Source organism: Bos mutus, chromosome 13 (assembly GCF_027580195.1).
Source record: "Bos mutus isolate GX-2022 chromosome 13, NWIPB_WYAK_1.1, whole genome shotgun sequence".
Classification (NCBI taxonomy): domain Eukaryota; kingdom Metazoa; phylum Chordata; class Mammalia; order Artiodactyla; family Bovidae; genus Bos; species Bos mutus.
The window spans coordinates 46049361-46065952 of record NC_091629.1 but is presented as its reverse complement, the minus strand read 5'-3'; the positions used below and the strand labels follow the sequence as shown (position 1 = coordinate 46065952).

Here is a 16592-nt window from a genome sequence, read left to right as displayed (position 1 = left end):
AGAATAATAAATCGAATTTTGAAGAGAGGGAGGGATTTCAATAAAGATTTGGGGAAATTCAAGAATGTTTCATAAAAGCACCGTCTTTCAAAGGGAATTTGAGGGAGTTTATGATAGTAAACCATATACAGAGCACTTCAAGACTCAAAAAGGGTTCTGTTGCACCATTTGAAAGGAAGGATGATTGAATCAGAAGCCTGGGTCCCCGTATTGGAGGCAGATTCTTTACCACCTGAACCACAAGGGAAACCCCTATATATTGACAAGTGGTTCCCAAATGGGCTTCCCAAATGGGCTTCCCAAATGGGCTTCCCTGATAGCTCCATTAGTAAAGAATCCGCCTGCAATGCAGGAGATCCCAGTTTGATTCCTGGGTCAGGAGGATCTGCTGGAGAAGGGATAGGCTACCCACTCCAGGAATTCTGGCCTGGAGAATTCATTCCATGGGCTGTATGGTCCATGGGGCCACAAAAGTCGGACAGGACTGAGCGACTTTCACTTTTTCCCAAATAGATGATGCTGGTGTTTGGCTGGGTTTTGGAACCATGGGATGAGGTAGGGAGAGGGCGAGGGAAGAAGTTTATATAACCCAGGGCCTCTCTGCAGGATGGAGACCACAGAGTGACTCGAAGTGAGTTAGAAATGTAACAGAGTGCCTGGCTACTTGGAGCATGGCCAGCATGGAAACCAGCAGCATCATCATATTTGAGCTGTTGGAAATGAGGAACCTCAGGCCCCACCTCCCAAATCAGAATGTACGTTTTTACGAGGCCCAGGTGATTCGTGTGATTATTCTAGTTGAGAACTGGGCATGGTGAATATTTTTTGCTCTTGCTTCCTCAGCTGCTGCCGCTGCTGCCAAGTCGCTTCAGTCGTGTCCGACTCTGTGCAACCCCATAGACGGCAGCCCACCAGGCTCCCCCGTCCCTGGGATTCTCCAGGCAAGAACATTGGAGTGGGTTGTCATTTCCTTCTCCAATGCATGAAAGTGAAAAGTGAAAGTGAAGCCACTCAGCCGTGTCTGACTCTTAGCGACCCCATGGACTGACTGCATCCTACCAGGCTCCTCCATCCATGGGTTTTCCAGGCAAGAGTACTGGAGTGGGTTGCCATTGCCTTCTCCATGCTTCCTCAGCATCCATCCCTTTTCTGATAACCGTGCCTGGATATTCCTTAGGAACCCAGCCTTCAGTGGGGCTTCTGGGGGCTAACCCCTCCCTTGTCTTGAGGGATTGACAACTTGATACAGGACCAGCCCATTAGGGAATTCCATGTCTTCCTGACAACCAACGGTGGTTGGTTCAGTTATAGGTATGTATGTGATTCTATCTGAGGCAGTCTGCCCTGGGGTTTTGCTGGGAAAATTAGGGAAAAGGTACTCTCTTTCTATAAGCATTGTTGTAGATGTGGGTGTGAATGTGGACATAGCTGTTGATGTGGACATAGGTATAGATGTAGGTATAGATGTGGATGTATGTGGCCATGGATATGAAAATGGATGTAGACGTAGGTGTAGATTTGAGTATAGATGATGTAGGTGTGAATGTAGAAAACTGGAGCTCTTGGGAGCCATTCTGACACCATGAAGGGAGGGACTGCCTTAGAGGGAAGCCATCACAGAGGACAGCAGAGCTGAGCAATGGGGACAAAGTGATTCCTGAAGACATGTTTAAACACCTGGATCCAGCTATGCCTAAAACTTTTCAACCTCGGAATTTTTCTAATTCGCGAGCAAGTAAATTCTCAATTTTGCCTAAGGCAGTTTGAGTTGGATTTCTGCCACTTGTACCCAAAGAGTCCTCACTGACTCTTGACTATTCCAGGCAACACTCTGAATTGAATGAACTAGGGTTTCTGGGGATGAAGGCATAGAATCTGCATTTCACACAAATCTTTAGGAGAGTCTTATCACACTGAAATTTGAGACCCACCAATGTATAGTGGAAGGAAGGCCAAGCTTGGAGTCTGAATACTTGGCTTTGGATCCCAGTTCTTCCACTGACTGCTGTGTGACCTTGAGCAAGGCTCTTGCCCTCTCTGAGCCTCATTCTCGCCACCACGACCACCCCCACCCCCACCCCCGCCCCTTTATAATAGGAGGCACTTGTTTCTCAGGCTTGGCCTGAGGTCCTGTGGGACAGGGATTTGAAAGGCTCTTTGAAATTTCTGAAAACACATGTTTCTTGTCTAATTTGACTCAAAACCAGGCTCTGAGAGCAGAAGTGGCTTGCCTGGCCCCACATTAACTTAGAACAGCTGATCCCCAGCAAAGACACTTCCTCAACTCACTGCTGAAACCCCTGGAACCTGGAACCTGAAACCAGCTCCCTGTCCCCTTGGTTTCTGTAGGCACTGCGTGGAAGGGAAACAAGAAAGTTCAGCTTGCTTGGCCTGTCTGCTTCCCATGGTCACCGTGCTGGCCACAGAGGCCTCAGAGACTCCTCCTGAACTCTCAGAACACTGCCTGAGCAGCCTGTGGAGTGGGCGGGAGGTGGTTCACTAGGAGCTTTTAGGCTCAAGCAGTGGCTTCTGAGGGCTGGAGGCAAGGAGCCCTGGAATTTAGTTCCACCTCTGCCACAAACTCACTGTGTGACCTTAGGCAAGGCCCTTTCTCTGGGCCTCAGTTTCCCCAACTATGAGATGAGATGTCGGGTGATTAATTCTCCGAAGGGGACAGCTATAGTTCTTTCTTGTGTAGCAGCTGCTCCTCCTCCTTCTGACAATATCTCCTCTATTTTTTGGGGGGAACTACCCCTCTCCCATTCTCAATTCCTGGACTGTGGCAGAGCTGACTTCAACCTCTGGCTGTAGGGATAGGTCTGCGACGAAGTCTGGCCAATCAGACTTGCAGTAATAGAAGCAGAGGTGGGCATGTGACTCAGTTCTGGCCAATGAGAATCACCCATTTGGCTGGAAAATGGGTGTTGCAAAGCAGAGCCTAGTAATGAAGAAATACAGATTCTTCAACTCTGCATAAAGCAGATATGCTCATGGACTTTCCAATATCCTTCTTTTTCTGCTTGAGCCAGTCTGAGTTGGATTTCTGTGCCTTTGAACCTCAAAGAGCCCTGCTGAGTGCAAAGGAAATTCTTACAAAGGATTGCAATTCATACTCAGGTGTAAATGGTTTACGGCAAAGATTGCCTAAATAGGAAGTTTTGATAGAAGAAAGTAAAGGGGGTACTAGACCCATTAGAGTGGGTGGGGGTGTGTGTGGAGTATGGAGCTGGTGGCACTGAAGCCATGCCTAGAAAGGGCCTGACATGGATTAGGCTGTCCATATACATGAACCCATCTGTCAGATGGGGAAATGGAGGCCCACAGCAGAGAGGATTCCTAGGTGGTCAGTGGCAGGTAGAGCAAGAACCCAGCTCTCCTGCCTCCCATTCTCCACTGGGTCAGGCTCAGAGGCTACAGCAGGGAAAGTGGGAGGAGAGGGGATGAGTAACCCAAACAGGAAGTTTAGGAAAGCAGATCACCAGGGGCCCAGGGCTCAAGATTATCCATTTAGAGGAACTTTCCCTTCTCAGAATAGCTCAGCCATGGAGGCAGGGGACAAACCTTCCACTGTCAGGGACCAAGTCCCTGAAGAGTTTTCAGGAACACATAGCTCCCTCTCTTCGGATTCCTTGACTCTTCTGAATGAACCAGCCAAACCTCCAAGTGACTGCTATCGATGATGGACATTTAGGGGTCACCTCTGACTCTCCATCTCTTCCCTTTTCCAACTGTCAGCTTCTTTCTGATCAAGAGCTCAAAACTTTGATTTTGCAAATACCCAGAGGGAGTGGGTGTCATGCCCTGGTTTACACAACAGCAAGTGACCGAGCAACATAGGAAAGAGGAAGTCAGGTCTTTGGTCATTTGCCTGACTCAGCCAGAAGGTTGACTCTGAGATGTATGTGTTCCAACCACTTGCTCCAAACAAGTAGTAAATTTTTAGCGTGTTCAATGTTACCTCTGGGTCACCTGATCAACTCCAGAACTCAAGGGCACTTGTAAGCCTCCTTAGAATACTTCTATCTTTAAGGTAGGCAGAGGGCAGGGAAGTTTGGAAAAATATAGGGTCCAGAGGATCCTCTGGAGGAGGGCATGGAAACTCACTCCAGTACTTTTGCCTGGAGAATTCCATGGAGAGAGGAGCCTGGTGGGCTACAGTTCATGGGATTGCAAAAAGTTGGACATGACTGAGCAACTAACACTTGAAACCAGAAAAAGCTGGGTTTGAATGCCCTTTCTGCTTCTTACAGATAAGTGAGCTTTTTAAAATATAAGTCAGATCACATCCCTCCTTTGCTCAAAATATCCCGGGGCTGCCATCTCACTTGGAGTAAGAGTCCAAGTCCCCTCTGGCAAGGCTGGCAAGGCTCCATGACCTGGAGTCCCCTCAACCTCACAGTCCTGTCTCCTCCAGCCCTCCCTTGATTTTTTCACTTCAGCCACACTAGCCTCTTGCTATTCCTCAACTCACCAACCATGTTTCTACCTCAGGGCCATTGCACAGGCTGCTTTCTGGAACATTCATCACCCAGAAAGCCTCTTTCTCTTCACCCAGGTCTTCTTGCAGATCTCACTTTCTCAGCAGGGGCTTCTCTTATCACCCTGGCTAAAACAGAAGCACTGTCCCCAACTCCTATCACTTTCTGGCCCCTTCCCAGCTATATTCTTCATGACTTTAGCCACCACCTAATATGATGACCACAAGGATGAGCCTCTCAGATTTCCAAAGGCAGAGAGCAGAATTGACCAGTGGCCCCAGCTGTCATGCTGTGAAGAACATCACTGTTTCCTTGGGCTGCTCCCACCCAGTGACTGAGAGTGGCAGACATACCAAGGCAGGACCATGCCAGGGGGACCTCTGATGGAACCTCCTTGGCAGCCTTGCCAACCTTCCTTAGAACTGCCCTGCAGTTTAAGACATTTCTACCTTCCTTTCCTTGCTTCTTCCCTTCCTTCCTCTCTCCTTTCATTTGGAGTCAGACATGCCTTGCTAGGTATTCATGTATGGATGTGAGAGCTGGACCATAAAGAAGGCAAGCCCCGTTGGAGAAGACTCCTGAGAATCCCTTGGACAGCAAGGAGATCAAACCAGTCAATCCTAAAGAAAATCAACACTGAATATTCATTGGAAGGACTGATGCTGAAGCTGAAGCTCTAATACTTTGGCCACCTGATGTGAAGAACTGACTCATTGGAAAAGACCCTGATGCTGGGAAAGATTGAAGGCAAAAGGAGAAGGGGACAACAGAGGATGAGATGGTTGGATGGCATCACCGACTCAATGGACATGACTTTGAGCAAGCTCCAGGTGATAGTGAAGGACAGGGAGGCCTGGCGTGCTGCAGTCCATGGGGTCACAAAGAGTCAGACACGACCGAGTGACTGAACAACAGTGCCTTACTATCTTATCTGATGCCTCTCGTAACCTCTCCTAGCTGCTTCTACAGGCATTCCCTCTAATCAGTTTCTGAGAGTCACCTTCTCCAAGGACCTGACTAACTGAATGAAATGCCTTTAGCTGCCAGGGTGCCCTAGATTTCTCCTTTTAAACAATAGTCACAAATGTGTGTTTAAACTGAGAAGGACTGTCCATGTTTGTTTATCTTTGCTTGGAGATGAACAGTCTTTCCTTGATTGGAGCTGAATGAAGGTGACCCCCTTCCAAAAGGACGTGGTGGCCAGTTCGCCCAAGGGACAATTTTTTCACTTCAACCTCCCACCGTGCTCCAAGGTCAGCTGCCCCTAAATCTGACCCCCTCAAGTGGAAACTTCAAAGTTTCCATCGTGTGCTCTGACCCTTTTACACTTTCTTTTTTATTGTTGACAGAGCCAGTTCTTTTCTGTTTTGGAGGGTATGCATTTTTGTTTTTAAAATTACCTTTCATCACCTAGTAAAACACTACATTGTCCTTGTTAAAAATGAAAACAATAAAGCTAAATCTAAGGCACATTTGGAATAAGGCCAGTAAGATACCCTTTCCAGGCCCTCCATGGCCACCCCTCCATTCACCACCCCCTCCCAGGTAGCCTCTTCTTGTACATTTGCATATTATATTAAAGCAGATATGTCAGTGCCCCGCCCCTTGGCCAGCTGTTCACCCTTCTGAACACTCGCTGGATGTCCAACTGCCAGGACCTGCATCTCTTCATCTAGGAGATTTCTCTGTAGTCCTTGGCGCCTCCTCTGCCTACGAGCCTGGTAAGTGGAAGTGCTAGAGGATTGTCAGCCCGCAGGAGCCAATCTCATCCCCATCAGCTGTGACTGACAGGATCAGGCAGATAAGTATCCCAGTTCCTCTGCCTTTTGAGCTGGCTTAGCGGCTCCCAGCACTCCCAGTAGAACTGAGCTCCAGGTGCCGACAATGGGATTGACTTGATCACATCTTTATTGTCTGCTGACCTGGGTTCGATCCCTGGGTTGGGAAGATCTCCTGGAGAAGGGAAAGGCTACCCACTCCAGTATTCTGGCCTGGAGAATTCCATGAACTGTATACATGGGGTTGCAAAGAGTGGAACAGGACTGATGACTTTCACTTTCACTTCTCTTCTCTGTCTTGCTTCCCCACTCTCCTACAGGGTTTTCTGGGATCGAATCCCAAATAAACTAAATAGACATTTGACATGTCTTCTAGGGTCCGCTTCTGGGGAAACTCAGACTGACACATATACACTCATAGAAAATATGGAGTATCACTTTTTTGTGTGTGTTAACATAAAAGGAATACTGTTTTGCACGAATTGTGAGGCAGTAGTCATCTTATCCTCATTTTTTAGATGAGGAAATTGAGACTCAGGGAGTGAAAGAATTTGGTGCGTCACAACTTGTATGAAGCAATGTTGGCACTCACACTCAGGCCTCCCATGCTCTGTCTGCATGCATGTGTGCTGAGTAGCTTTGGTCATGACTGACTCTTTGCAACGCTATACGACCGTAGCCCACCAGGATCCTCTGTCCATAGGATTCTCCAGGCAAGAATACTGGAGTGGGTGGCCATTTTCTTCTCCAGTGCTCTGTCTATGGTTCTTCATTTCTCTGGCAGAGTAGAGGGAGGGTCTTCTATTCTTTTGGCTGCACCTAAGTCTCCTGGACCAAAGGATTTCATGGTGATGGTGGGAGCTCAGGTAGGTGTCGTAGTTCAGGATGAGGACTGTCACAAGGCCCAGTGCAGGGCAGGGCCACCCAGAGGGTGCAGCCTGTGTGGCCACAGCCACTGGCCAAGAACAGGACACATTTTACATTCAAGCAAGGGTTTCTTCTCTGTCATTACCCATGCCTCTGGAATTACACACTAAAACTCCCAGTCCTGGGGTGGAGGAAACTGGAGAAATGGCATGGGGTATCAAAGCGCTGCAGTGGGGGTGGCTTAGACAGGCTAAGAGATTGTACCATTAACTTACTCTGTAACTTTGGGAAAGTTACTTACCCTCTCTGGGCCTGACATTTCTTTTCTATAAAAAGGGAGGCCTTGTCATGATTTTAGGACTGGATTTGAAAACTCAAATAAGCTATAGGGGCCCACAGGGCTATCCACATGGGGCAGGTAGTCCAGGCAAGGGTACTGCAAACTGGACAGTTTGGGGGCAGTCTACAGGGCAACCCCACTCAGCATCACCCACATGAGTGAAGAGCAGCAGAGCACAGGAGACCAAGGTTCTAGTCCCAGCTCTTTCAGTGGTTCAAGAGAAGACAGAAATTCACATTTCTATGAGCTCTCTTGACTTTAAATATTAGCGCATATTTAAGAAGAATCATTGTGTGAGGCCAGAGAAGGCAATGGCACCCCATTCCAGTACTCTTGCCTGGAAAATCCAATGGATGGAGGAGCCTGGTAGGCTGCAGTCCATGGGGTCGTTACAAGTCACACACGTCTGAGCGACTTCACGTTCACTTTTCACTTTCACGCATTGGAGAAGGAAATGGCAACCCACTCCACTGTTCTTGCCTGGAGAATCCCAGGGACGGGGGAGCCTGGTGGGCTGCCATCTATGGGGTCACACAGATTTGGACACGACTGAAGTGACTTAGCAGCAGCATTGTGTGAGGCCAACTGAAACACACATATTTGCTGAAATATCTCAGGCAAAGGAGGGGAGAGAGTGTTCAACACCCCTCAATTCTGTATTTTTGAGGCCCTACTATGTCTCATTCCTATTGGAATGCAAAAGTAGGAAATCAAGAAACACCTGGAATAACAGGCAAATTTGGCCTTGGAATACGGAATGAAGCAGGGCAAAGACTAATAGAGTTTTGTCAAGAGAACGCACTGGTCATAGCAAACACCCTCTTCCAACAACACAAGAAAAGACTCTACACGTGGACATCACCAGATGGTCAACACCGAAATCAGATTGATTATATTCTTTGCAGCCAAAGATGGAGAAGCTCTATACAGTCAGGAAAAATAAGACCAGGAGCTGACTGTGGCTCAGATCATGAACTCCTTATTGCCAAATTCAGACTTAAATTGAAGAAAGTAGGGAAAACCACTAGACCATTCAGGTATGACTTAAATCAAATCCCTTATGATTATACAGTGGAAGTGAGAAATAGGTTTAGGGGACTAGATCTGATAGAGTGCCTGATGAACTATGGACGGAGGTTCATGACATTGTACAGGAGACAGGGATCAAGACCATCCCCATGGAAAAGAAATGCAAAAAAGCAGAATGGCTGTCTGGGGAGGCCTTACAAATAGCTGTGAAAAGAAGAGAAGCGAAAAGCAAAGGAGAAAAGGAAAGATATTCCCATTTGAATCCAGAGTTCCAAAGAATAGCCAGAAGAGATAAGAAAGCCTTCCTCAGTGATCAATGAAAAGAAATAGAGGAAAACAACAGAATGGGAAAGACTAGAGATCTCTTCAAGAAAATCAGAGATACCAAGGGAACATTTCATACAAAGATGGGCTCAATAAAGGACAGAAATGGTATGGACCTAACAGAAGCAGAAGATATTAAGAAGAGATGGCAAGAATACACAGAATAACTGAACAAAAAAGATCTTCATGACCCAGATAATCACAATGGTGTGATCACTGACCTAGAGCCAGACATCCTGGAATGTGAAGTCAAGTGAGCCTTAGAAAGCATCACTACGAACAAAGCTAGTGGAGGTGATGGAATTCCAGTTGAGCTATTTCAAATCCTGAAAGATGATGCTATGAAAGTGCTGCACTCAATATGCCAGCAAATTTGGAAAACTCAGCAGTGGCCACAGGACTGGAAAAAGTCAGTTTTCATTCCAATCCCAAAGAAAGGCAATGCCAAAGAATGCTCAAACTACCGCACAACTGCACTCATCTCACACGCTAGTAAAGTAATGCTCAAAATTTTCCAAGCCAGGCTTCAGCAATACATGAACTGTGAACTTCCAGATGTTCAAGTTTTAGGAAAGGCAGAGGAACCAAAGATCAAATTGCCAACATCTGCTGGATCATCAAAAAAGCAAGAAAGTTCCAGAAAAACATTTATTTCTGCTTTATTGACTATGCCAAAGCCTTTGACTGTGTGGATTACAATAAACTGTGGAAAATTCTGAAAGAGATGGGAATGCCAGACTGCCTGACCTGCCTCTTGAGAGACCTATATGCAGGTCAGGAAGCAACAGTTAGAACTGGACATGGAACAACAGACTGGTTCCAAATAGGAAAAGGAGTACGTCAAGGCTGTATATTGTCACCCTGCTTATTTAACTTATATGCAGAGTACATCATGAGAAACGCTGGACTGGAAGAAGCACAAGCTGGAATCAAGATTGCCGGGAGAAATATCAATAACCTCAGATATGCAGATGACACCACCCTTATGGCAGAAAGGGAAGAGGAACTAAAAAGCCTCTTGATGAAAGTGAAAAAGGAGAGTGAAAAAGTTGGCTTAAAGCTCAACATTCAGAAAACGAAGATCATGGCATCTGGTCCCATCACTTCATGGGAAATAGATGGGGAAACAGTGGAAATAATGTCAAACTTTATTTTTGGGGGCTCCAAAATCACTGCAGATGGTGATTGCAGTCATGAAATTAAAAGACACTTACTCCTTGGAAGGAAAGTTATGACCAACCTAGATAGCATATTCAAAAGCAGAGATATTACTTTGCCAACAAAGGTCCGTCTAGTCAAGGCTATGGTTTTTCCAGTGGTCATGTATGGATGTGAGAGTTGGACTGTGAAGAAAGCTGAGTGCTGTAGAATTGTTGCTTTTGAACTGTGGTGCTGGAGAAGACTCTTGAGAGTCCCTTGGACTGCAAGGAGATCCAACCAGTCCATCCTAAAGGAGACCAGTCCTGGGTGTTCATTGAAAGGACTGATGCTGAGGCTGAAACTCCAATACTTTGGCCACCTCATGCGAAGAGTTGACTCACTGGAAAAGACTCTGATGCTGGGAGGGATTGGGGGCAGGAGGAGAAGGGGACGACAGAGGATGAGATGGCTGGATGGCATCACCGACTCGATGGACATGAGTTTGGGTAAACTCTGGGGGTTGGTGATGGACAGGGAGGCCTGGTGTGCTGCAGTTCATGAGGCTGCAAAGAGTCGGACACGACTGAGCGACTGAACTGAACTGAACTATGTCTCAGGTGCCAGGAGTTAGAGATACAGTAGTTTTGGAGACAGACATGTCTGTGCCCTCATGGGACTTACATTCTAAAAGAGTTTAAAGTTCAAGCCCTGACCAGTCCTCTGAATGCAGACAACTCTCTCCTCACCCTCTGGGGTAAGAGGCCCCCAGAGAGCAGCCTGGTTGAGGTGAGATTGAGACTCATGCTTAATGAATGATGGTTTTAATAATAATTTTTGATAAGGAAAATAGCAAGTGTTGACCACAGGGTGGAGAAACTGGAACTCTTGTACATTGCTGGTGGGAATGTAAAGTAGTGGAATATAATTTGGTGATTCTTCAAAAGTTAAACATGGAGTTACTATATGACCCAGAAATTCTACTCCTAAGTATATACCCAAGGGAACTGAAAACAGGTGCTCAAATACATGCACATGCATGCCCATAGCATTGCCATTCACAGTAGTCAAAAGGTGGAAACAACCTAAATTTCCATCTACAGATGAGTGGATAAACAAATCATAGAATATACATACAATGAAATACTATTCAGCCATAAAAGGAATTAAATGTGTTAGTATTTAATGTGGATGAACCTTGAAAGAAGCCAGTCACAAAAGGTCACATATTATGTAATTCCATTTTTATGAAACATCTAGAATACATTAATCCATTGATACAAAATGCAGGTTGGTGGCTGCCAAGGGCTGAGGGGTGGGAGGAAGGGGAATAACTGACCATGGCGTTTCCTTCTGGGATGATGAAAATGTTTTAGAACTACACAGAGGTGCTGATCACACAACCTCTGAACGTACTGAATGCCCCACTGCATTGTTCACTTAAAAATGCTTCATTTTATAACGTTATATGAATTTCACCTAAAAAAAGTTTTAGAAATTGAAGACTATGGACTTCATAGTGGTTAAAACTTCACTTTCCAATGCAGGGGGTGCAGGTTTGGGAAGCTAAGATCCACATGCCTCGCTGCCAAAAAAACCAAAACACAAAACAGAAGCAATAGTGTAACAAGTTTAATAAAGAATTTTAAAATGGCCCACATCAAAATATTTTTTTAAAAATTGCAAGCTACCTAAAAGTGCTTTGCTAGGATGGTTAAAACAAATTATAGTGTCTCCAAACAGTGGACCATTACTCAGTCATTAAAAATTTGAGGATGTTTTAATGACATGGAAAAATGCTTGCAATGTAACACTGAGCAAATAAGTGGGATAAAAATTGTATATGTAGCATTTTATTAATTATGTTAAATAAAACGTGCACAGAAAAGAAGACAATAAAAATAAACTAAAACATTTGCTACCCAAACATTTTTTTAAAGGATTCATGCTTCTGGGAATTTCCTGGCTATCCATTGATTAGGGCTCTGCGCTTTCACTGTTGAGGGCCCAGGTTCAATACCTGGCTGGGGGACTAAGATTGCTCAAGCTGTGAGGGGAGGCAAAAAGAAAACCAAAAAAACTGAAAAGCGAAACAAAACAAAAAAAGGTGCCTGCTCCTATTGTTGGAGCATATACTAAATGTCAGGCGCAGTGAATAAGGTGGAGGAGAATCTTTGCCCTCCTGCAGCTGAGAACAGGTGACAGGGGCCCTGGATCTAGAGGGAGCTGGAAGGTCAGCAGAGCCGATTCTTTCTTGTCTCTTCTCTGCCCCAGACCCCTGGGTGACATTTCCACGCCTCAGTCCTCCTCATACACAAAAGCTGCCCCTTGGGAGAGCCACTCAGCCTCTCGGTGTTTCCCCCTAGAAACACCTGTACGTGAGCCCAAGACCACACGTCCAGGCTGGCCCCAGCAGTGCTGTTTGTTGTCATGAAGCCCAGGATCAACCTGAATGTTCAACATCGGGGGGAATGAGAAGTAGGGCAGGACGGTACCCTCCTGGAATCCTCCACTTAGAATAAAGTAGAGCTCTGTATCTTATTCTGGCTAGATTCTGACAACTTAATGATAACAAGGCAGGGAAAATGAAACTGCCGCAGAATCTCACAGTTTGACAGCATTTATGTAGATCTTTAAAACACGAAAGACAATTTTATGTATTGTTTATGTACCCACATATATATGTAATGCATTTTTAAAGGCACAGACAGGAAGAGCTACAATTCATGATAGAGATTGTCTCTGGAGAGGGAGAGAAACAAAACTAAGATGGATATCGGGTAGGGAGGCTTCAATGTTATCTGTTACTTTTAGTAATTTTATTTTTCAAAAAATCTGAAACAAACGTGACAAAATGCAAACATTTGTTAATTCTGGGTGCTGGGTTCCTGGGATATTTAGTATATTACTCTCTTCACTTTTCTGTATTTAACGCCTCCCCCCCAAAAAAAGGATAGTGCAGAGAAAGCAATGATGAGAACTGATATCTTTTGAGGCCTTTCTCTGTGCTGGCCAAAGTGGTTCTCAAAGTGTGGCCCTTGAACCAGCAGCAACAGCATCATCTGGGAATAAAAATTCTTTAGGTCCTGTGCCAGATCTATTGAATCACAAACTCTGGGGTCAAGACCCAAAAATCTGTGTTTCAACAAGCTTTCCAGGTGATTCTTATGTACTGTTTAAGTTTGAGAACCACCAGGCTAGACTGTAATAGCTATAGTGAAAGTGAAGTCGCTCAGTCGTGTCCGACCCTCAGCGACCCCATGGACTGCAGCCTTCCAGGCTCCTCTGTCCATGGGATTTTCCAGGCAAGAGTACTGGAGTGGGGTGCCATTGCCTTCTCCGTGTAATAGCTATGACAGTTGTTAATGGATATTAAGCAGTTAGACCTGTTAGGCAATAAGCAGTTAGACCTGTCAGTAACTCAATCTAATCTTCAAAGCAACCCTATGGGGACTTCCCTGGTGGTCCAATGGCTAAGACTCTGAGCTCCCGATGCATGGGGCATGGGTTTGATCCTTGGTCAGGGAACTAGATCCCACATGCTGCAACTAAGACCCAGCGCGGTCAAATAAATAAATAAATACATTTTTAAAAAGATCCTCTGAAGTAGCCATTATTTCAAATATCCCCATTCTACAGTTGTGGAAACGGAGGCACAGAATGGCCACATCCTCTGCCCAAGGTCCAACAGGCAGGTTGGCCACCCAAAACCCCTTACTCAGCCACTGCACTAAAGTGTCACTTGAGTGCATGCTCAGTCGCTTCAGTTGTGTCCGGCTCTGTGCGACCCAGTGGACTGTAGCCTGCCAGGCCCCTCTGTCCATGTGATTCTCCAGGCAAAAATACTGGAGGGGGTTGCCATGCCCTCCTCCACCCTCCTCCAGGGATCTTCCTGATCCAGGGAGCAAACCCAGGTCTCACATCTCCAGCACTGGCAGGCGGTTCTTTACCACTAGCGCCACCTGGGAGACCCAAACTCAGTCACATGACCTCCAATATACTCTCTCTCACCACAGTCTGGGAAGACAGACCTAAGAGCCTTCTTTGACAGATGAGGCAATTGGAATTTAAAGAGGGAGAGTGAGTGACTTGTCCAAGGTCTCACAGGAGGAAAATGAGGGGCCAGGCATCCTCCTGTAGTCTGTCCAGGAGGTTTCAGGGTCCTACCTAGACCGCCTGGGGATCAGGGCGCAGCTGGGAGGAGGAGGGAACCCAGCGAGCGAACCGACCCAGCTGCAACCTTGCCTGGGTGTGGCTCGCGCTGTCACGCCTACGGCCAGCTGTCCCCTTCCCCACCATGGCTGCCAAGCCGCCGTGACTGTGACCGTCACCCAGCCCCATCAGGAACCGTAAGGGCTTTTCCCCTCTCGGGCTCCTTGAAGCTCCCCACCCCCTTTTTTTTTTTGTCTCTTGAAGAAGAGGAACCTGGACGGCCCAGGGAAGTGGCGGCTCAGGCAGAAAGTCACCCTCCGCGTTCCCAGGTTTGCAGCCGGGCCATTCGGCTGTTCATGCGGACATCCTTCCCCGCGGGTCGGTCCCCGCATCCCGCCGCCTGTCCGCCGCTCCCTCGACGGTCCCTTTCCGCTGCGCCCCAGCCTACGCGGCTCACCACCCTGGGTGCCCTCAGCAGCCCGAAGACCCGACCGTCAGGCCGAGTTAGAGGGCCGGTGTCCCCTGACCCCCGGATCCGAAGCACTCACCTGGGCGCCCGCTCCTCTTCCGGCGGGCAGCCCGGATCCTCGCAGCTCGAACGCCCCCCCAGCTCGGCAGCCCCCGGAGTCCCGGGGCGCTCGAGAGCTAGGGGAAAATGGATTGACTTTCAAGAGGAGGCTGGGGATGCGCTCCGAGGGGCTTCGGTGCCGTGCGTCTTTAGGGGAGGGGGCCCTCTGGCGCTGGACTGTCCGCGTCCCCTTCCACTCGCCCCTAGGCCTCGGCGGTGCGTCCCCGCCGGAACCAGGGACTCGGTGGCGCCCACAGACCATCTGGGCGCCTTAGCCGCGCCCGGGGCGATGCTAACCCCGCCCCCAAGTGTCCTAAACCCGCCCCGGAGATTCTGACCCCACCCCAGGGACTCCAATCTCTGTCCCCACCTACCAAGATCCTAATCCCGCTGCCTAAGGATTTTTTTAAACACCGCCCATCCAAGGTTTCTAACTCTGCCTCCAAGAATCCTTACCTCGCCCCCGAAGGGCAACCCGCCCCTAAGAATTTTAACCGGTCCTTCCAAGGTCCTAATCCCCAAATAAACTAACACCTCCTCCAATGTATTCTAATCCCGCCTTCCAGTGCCCTAACCCTGTCCCAAACGATTCTAAACCCCACCCTCCCGAGAACCCCAGCACCCCATCTTCTCCTCCTGAGATCTTAATTCTGCCCCAAAGGATTTTGAATCTCACCTATGAAGGAATTTTAACCTCACCTACCAGAAGTTTCTAATTCTGCCCCCAGGATTTTAATCCAGCAAGTGAAGGATCCTAGTCTCTTTCATAAAAAGATTCTAACCCAGCCCTCAAGATTTGTTACCCTAATCCTAGGGATTCTATTCTAATCTCACTCCTGGGTGATCCCAACCTGTTCACATAGGATTTTAATCCGCCTCTCCCCTCAGGATTCTAATCCAGCCCATTCAGAGATTCAACGCCCGCTTTCCAGGTTTCTGATCCCACAAGTCAAAGGATTCTAAACCGGTTTGGGAGGATCCTAAGCCTACCTTCCTCGTTCTCACAGGACTCTCCCCCTCCTCCCCCAAGCATTCCGATCCATTTCCCCACCATTCTAGTCGCCTCCTTCTAGCCCAGTCCCCTCCCGAGCACCGTGTCCCAAGCCTGCCCGGCCCTTCTGTGGTCTGCGGTTTCCATTCCTCAGGCCCTGGCTATTCAAACTCCATGCAAAGTTTCTGCCCGCAGGAACCAGCCTGACTCACTCCTGGCCGGTTTCCCGGTAGCTCAGAGGAGCTTGAAAATTGAGGGGGCAGTAAATAGCGCTGGAGGGTACAGTTTGAGGCCGCAGATGAATGAGAGGTGCCCAGGGCCAGACAAGGGCAGAGCCCATCTCCTCCTGGAAATGGACTGTCACCCTAAATCCTGCTGAACACACCTCCAAAAATGTACAGAAACACTACAGTGTCTCTGTAGCCCCACCCACTCCCACCATATCCCATTCACTGGTTCATTCACTATGCTGGGGCTGAGCTACATAGAACTTTTCAACCTCAGCACCATTGATTGACATTTGTGTGCCTGCTCAGCCGCTCATTCATGTTCGACTCTTTGCGATCCCATAGACTGTAAGCCTGCCAGACTCCTCTGTCCGTGGGATTATCCAGGCAAGAATACTGGGGTGGGTTGCCATTTCCTCCTCCAGGAGATCTTCCGCACCCAGGGGTGGAACCGGCAGATGGATTTTTTACCACGGAGCCACCTGGGCAGCCCCACTATTGACATTTAGGTCCTGAAATTCTTTGTTGTCGGGATCTGTTCTGTGCATAGCAGGGGTTTCAACAGAATTCCCTGATGTCATCCACTCGATGCCAGTAGCAGCCCCATTCCTCAGCTGTGATAGCCAAAAATGTTTCCAGACATGACCAAAGGTCCCCTGTGGCAGGGAGGGGGGATGGCAGGTGGTGATGGAGGGGGACAG

At 47.8% G+C, this 16592-nt stretch overlaps 1 protein-coding gene across 1 annotated transcript in view; it reads right to left on the bottom strand.

Annotated features, from left to right (window-relative positions):
* Window positions 1-14951, bottom strand: part of HCK (HCK proto-oncogene, Src family tyrosine kinase) — a 45422-nt gene extending 30471 nt beyond the window's left edge. The window contains exon 1 of the mRNA XM_005887904.3: window positions 14654-14951. The gene's annotated coding sequence lies outside the window, so the exon portion shown is untranslated. The remainder of the gene's footprint in view (window positions 1-14653) is intronic.
* Between the last annotated feature and the right edge of the window lie 1641 nt (window positions 14952-16592).